We start from the raw sequence: 5,714 nt of genomic DNA, 5'->3' as shown, positions 1-5,714 counted from the left end.
GTGCTTTATGTCTTCTTCCAAATGTTTTTCATGTTTTACATTTGTAGCTCCTTCACTGTCAGCATTTATCTCAACGCCACTTCCTTTCACTATCATTTCTCAGGGTCATCTGCATTTCAACACATCTGCACTCAAAATTTTCTCAAATGTTACAACAAATGAAGACAAATACGTGTTCCGGCACTGTCTGCTGTGTTCAGTGAAATGGTTTGTTTTATTAAACCCCCACAATGAGCACTCGTTTTACTTGGGACCACCTTCAAGCCTGAGTAGCCTATAAAGTCAGTCTTACTTATATGTAACTTTTTACTATGATTATTATTACACAGCTTTCTGAAATACTCGATTCCGATTGGTCAATTGACCCTTCGCAAAGACCCGCCCCTCTTAATTACGGTTGCTATTTCCAAAGAGCCATGGTGCATGGTATGAGACAAAGTCTCAGCTTTCAGATTTTGTCTTTTTTAAAGAAATTCAAACAATACTGTTTTGTGACTCTTTCATGTGTCGTGACAGATCGCCGTAGGCACATGAAACAATCATCTCTTCCTCTTTACTACAGCACAAAATAAACATGAATGAACATCAGAAGGTATCTTGTTTCAACCTCGGAAAGACATCAATACACACATTTTTCAAGTTCAAGTCCACTGACTGATGTTAATCTACTCTCCTGTCTGATTTGATTGTCAGACAATATGGCAGATTCGGCGTTATGATTGGTCGAATCGCCTGTCAATCAAACTCCCAGCGAAGAGTCAATTGTGGCATTTTGCGGCCTGATATTTCCAAATAGAGTGCATTAGTGTGGTGTTGGTTCCGAAAGTATTTTTTCCATTAATTTTTCCCATCGGGATTTCTTTGTGAAAATATTATAAGCCTTGAACTAAACCAACCTGCCACATGGCGAATCTGAAATTTTGATTTGAAGCAAAAGAGTATTTGGAAATTGGACTAGATTGTGTACTTAATGGCTTTAATGTGGAAAAGAACTACAATGCCATTTTCAAAATAAAAAACATAACGCATTAAAACTATTGATTTAAAGATGAATAAGTTGAATATGTAAACACTATATTTTATGTTTATTGCAAAATATGTACACAAATAGGCTATACAAGTATTTTGACAGCAGACTCATAATTTGCAGTGCTTTACGGGAGCGGGTGTTTCTGCAAGTTCTTTTGGCATGATTTGTTAGCTGCAGCTTTCTGATTGGTGGAATTTTCTGTACAGTATCATGTGTAATGAAGTTTTACCACAAATGTAGCTGTTAAACATGATTCTTTTATTGGTTGAAATGGGTTGAAATAATACGAACGGATCTCTTCAATAAAACCATCAATATTAGCAACTTCATTATTACCAACCTCAAACTCACACAAGGACAGTCTTTTAAAGTTATTGTTGAAAATCAATTTCCCTATGTAGAAAATGAAAGGCGTTTTGCACAATAACTGATAAACCGTTAAAGACAGACCTACTGTGAACTATGAGGTTGTTAATCGATGGTATATGCTTTTGTTAAAGGGGTCATATGATGCTGCTAAAAAGAACATTATTTTGTGTATTTGGTGTAATGAAATGTGTTTATGCGGTTTAAGTTTCAAAAAACACATTATTTTCTACATACTGTACATTATTGTTTCTCCTCTATGCCCCGCCTTTCTGAAACGCGTCGATTTTTACAAAGCTCATCGGTCTGAAAAGTGAGGTGTGCTGTTATTGGCCAGCTATCCAGTGCGTTGTGTTTGGCCGAATTCCTGAAGCGTGTGATGGAAATGTTACGTCCCTTACCATATTGTGATGCTTGCGGCAACCACATGTGACGACCCCGGGCTGGACTCCGCTTCGTCCACGGTGAAAGCCGATCCGGCGATCGACAGCCCGAAGTTGAAGTATTTCCTGAGCGACCAGCATGGATCAGCTCCAGGCATGACAAAGCGATATCGTCCTGTGCAGCCAAATATTTTTAAGTTACGCCTTCTTTCTTTGCGTGAACGTTTGGGCGGCGTTATGCAAATCTTCTCACATCGTGACGTAGACATGTGGGGTGTGTTAGAACGAGCCGTTTTAGGTAGGCATGGCTGACTCTTAACTTTTATAAAGAATATCTCTTTGGATTTGAGACTTTAGTCTTTGCAACTTTACAGATCTTCTTTATGCACCAAGAGCTTGTAACACTCCAAAGAGAAAGGAAAAATTGAAATCGCATCATATGACCCCTTTAAAGCTGTTTATGAGCAGAATTCCTGGTGAAAAATTACATTACGCAAGATTCTGTTACAAAATCTCCAACAATAAGAGAAGCGAAACAAGCAAATTGTGCTAAAAGAACTCTTTAGTGACCACCCACTCCCATGAAGCACTACAAATTAAAAAGAGAAAGAGTGAGAAAAAGTGAGCGGTTCATGTCTCTCGCATCTTGTGTCTCAGTTATGATTGTAGTAAAAAATGACCTCAGAGAACTTCAGCTGCAGTGTAATATTGTTGCAGTGTATGTCTTGTTGCTAGGCTGATTGTGTTGTACATTGTAATAGACTATTTTTTTTATTAGAAGCTTTGAGATAATACTCAGGTAAAATTATAAAATAATGTGAACTAAAATAATTTTTTTATGTAAACATATTTGGTGAGTACCCCTGTAATAAGCAGGATAACGTACAGTCATTTGGACATTATTGCAAAATAAACCCCCTTAGGGTGAGAAATTAGCATTCCTTACTATATTAAAATGATTTTAATTTCCCGTTTCATTCGCACTGTCTTAGACTACCTTTCTGTCTCCAGAACTTGTCCTTGGACCTTGGTACAGTGTAGTAGTGAATGTGGGGAGTCACAGTTCTTGAAAGCTTAGAACAGAGAAATGGACCCCAGCACTATTTTTGGATGAAAATGGACACTTACCACCCCGAGCCAGAGATCATCAGTCTTGCACTGGATGTTTTGGACTTTCTTTGCATAAAGAGAAATATATTCCCTTTGCTCTCTCAATTCAACATTGTTACACCGCGTAATTGGTCAGACTATGATATTAAGCATTCATCAACCCTACTGCCCAGAAACCAAGCTCAGGACTACAGCACAAATTCAAAACAGAAAGCTTGCGATTGATGGCTTCCGTAGCCAGGCCATTTTGTGTTGAGCTATGATGTAAGAGAATAAACAAGACGGCCTGACATAGTCATCGTAATCAAGACTAGCTTCCTTTTCCGTAGGCGCGCAATTCTGCTCTGCACTGCGCAATTTCTCTCTCCAGTTCATTCCTCATTCATAATTTCTAATCTTGTTTAGATGTTGATTGTATGGACGGTCCAAATCAGAGGTCCGTGTGCATACAGCAACTCTGCCTTATGCCTTCAGATTGCACAAATAAACAGGCACAGCTATAACATCTATCTTGCTTATGCGCTGCAGGAGCCTGCCCAACAAAAACACAGCTCTATCTGTGCACTAGGTGACTGGGACGGGGCCAGGAGACACAGGCCTCTGTCGTGTGCTGCCCAGGCTGGCATCACTCTTGAAACACTAAACCAACATCACCTAAATTAGGATTATACAAATTGGCTTTCCTCTGACTCATTTCTTCCTCTTTTATGGTAGGTTTCTGAGTGCCTGCAGTACAGTGCATTTGATGAGGTGCAGCGGCCAGTTAATTGCTCCAAAACCACCATGTTGTTTTCTGACAGCAAAACATGTTAAAGTTAATGTTGTGGATCATGACAACATCCTCCACTGATTGGTTTATCAAACTCACAATTTCCAAAACATAAACGACAGTGTACTTAAGAGTCCCAGCTCTGGGCCTACTGTATAAAATCAGGTAGAACTAATTTACTTTAATTAGATCCCTTTACGTTCCCATAACTTTTATCATTATAAATATAACATAAATAAACTAGCAAATGGTCAAACAATGCAACCATTTTAATTGTTCATGCCTCTGTGCATACTGGGAGGAGGGTGAATGAGTCTGAACCACAAAACCTTTTTTGCAGTATAGGTATTTTTGAACTAATAATATTTTTTTTTTTTAAACTCATTCAACTCACCTTTTATGTTTGCATTGAAAATTGCATTGAAATATTGCATTGAATACTGCATTGAAATGCATTATTGTGATTCTTAAAGTTGTATGAAGTTCAGGAAATCTGTTTTTTTTTTCAGCATTGAAAAAATTATTTTTTCTTGATTATTTATTATATTTTGGAATTTTATAAAAAATATTAAAAGTACTTTTTTATTTTGCTGCAAAATATATACTACTGTTCAGCTCTTTATATCAATTTCAACATAATTATATCCAGCTTCATCCACATACGTACAGTATACTTGCATAGGGTTATTTATAATATACATATCTCAAATGTTTGATTGCTTGTATTGTCACAAAATACAGAAAATAATCAGCTCCTTTAAAATAATCACATTTTGTTGCTTTGCAGCCTGAAATGAAGACGGACACCGTTTTTGTTTTATCCAGCTGTATTTACTCATTTAACATCAGAAAGATATAACACCATCAGTCAGAAAAAAAAAAACAGAATCACTGAGTTGGAAAAAGGATCACCCACTTGTATCAGTATTTTGTTGAACCACCTTTTGCTTTAATTTCAGCCTTTAGTCTGTTGGGATATATCTCCATTAACTTTGCACATCTAGACTTTGCAATATTTGCCCACTCTTCTTTGCAGAACTGCTCAAGTTCAGTTAAATTTGATGGTGACCGTTTGTGGACTGCAGTCTTCAAGACATTCCACAGATTTTCAATGGGGTTTAAGTCTGGGCTCTGACTAAGCCATGGAACGACATTCACCTTTTTCTTCTTCAACCACTGTGTGCTCAGTTTTGCTGTGTGCTTTGGGTCATTGTCATGTTGGAATATAAACCTTCTTCCCACTGACAACTTTTAGGCAGAGGGCAACAGATTTTCCTCAAGAATTTGACGATATTTTGCCTTCTATCCTGACAAGTGCTCCAATGTATATACTGTATATATATATATATATGTATGTATGTGTGCGTGTATATACGATTGTATTTAAAATCTATTTTCAATATTAATTTGTAATTTATTTTAATTAGTTTTATATACAGTGGGTATAGAAAAGAATCACCTCCTTTAAAATAATCACATTTTGTTGCTTTGCAGCCTGAAATGAAGACGGACACCGTTTTTGTTTTATCCAGCTGTATTTACTCATTTAACATCAGAAAGATATAACACCATCAGTCAGAAAAAAAAAAACAGAATCACTGAGTTGGAAAAAGGATCACCCACTTGTATCAGTATTTTGTTGAACCACCTTTTGCTTTAATTTCAGCCTTTAGTCTGTTGGGATATATCTCCATTAACTTTGCACATCTAGACTTTGCAATATTTGCCCACTCTTCTTTGCAGAACTGCTCAAGTTCAGTTAAATTTGATGGTGACCGTTTGTGGACTGCAGTCTTCAAGACATTCCACAGATTTTCAATGGGGTTTAAGTCTGGGCTCTGACTAAGCCATGGAACGACATTCACCTTTTTCTTCTTCAACCACTGTGTGCTCAGTTTTGCTGTGTGCTTTGGGTCATTGTCATGTTGGAATATAAACCTTCTTCCCACTGACAACTTTTAGGCAGAGGGCAACAGATTTTCCTCAAGAATTTGACGCACCTCCATGCTTTACTGTAGGAATGCTGTTATTTGGATGGTGAGCTGTATTGGATTTC

This window comes from Sinocyclocheilus rhinocerous, unplaced genomic scaffold, assembly GCF_001515625.1.
Source record: "Sinocyclocheilus rhinocerous isolate Xijiao unplaced genomic scaffold, SAMN03320098_v1.1 scaffold1176, whole genome shotgun sequence".
In the NCBI taxonomy this organism is placed as follows: Eukaryota; Metazoa; Chordata; class Actinopteri; order Cypriniformes; family Cyprinidae; genus Sinocyclocheilus; species Sinocyclocheilus rhinocerous.
The sequence above is the reverse complement of the archived record's forward strand: the minus strand, read 5'-3'. Positions refer to the sequence as shown.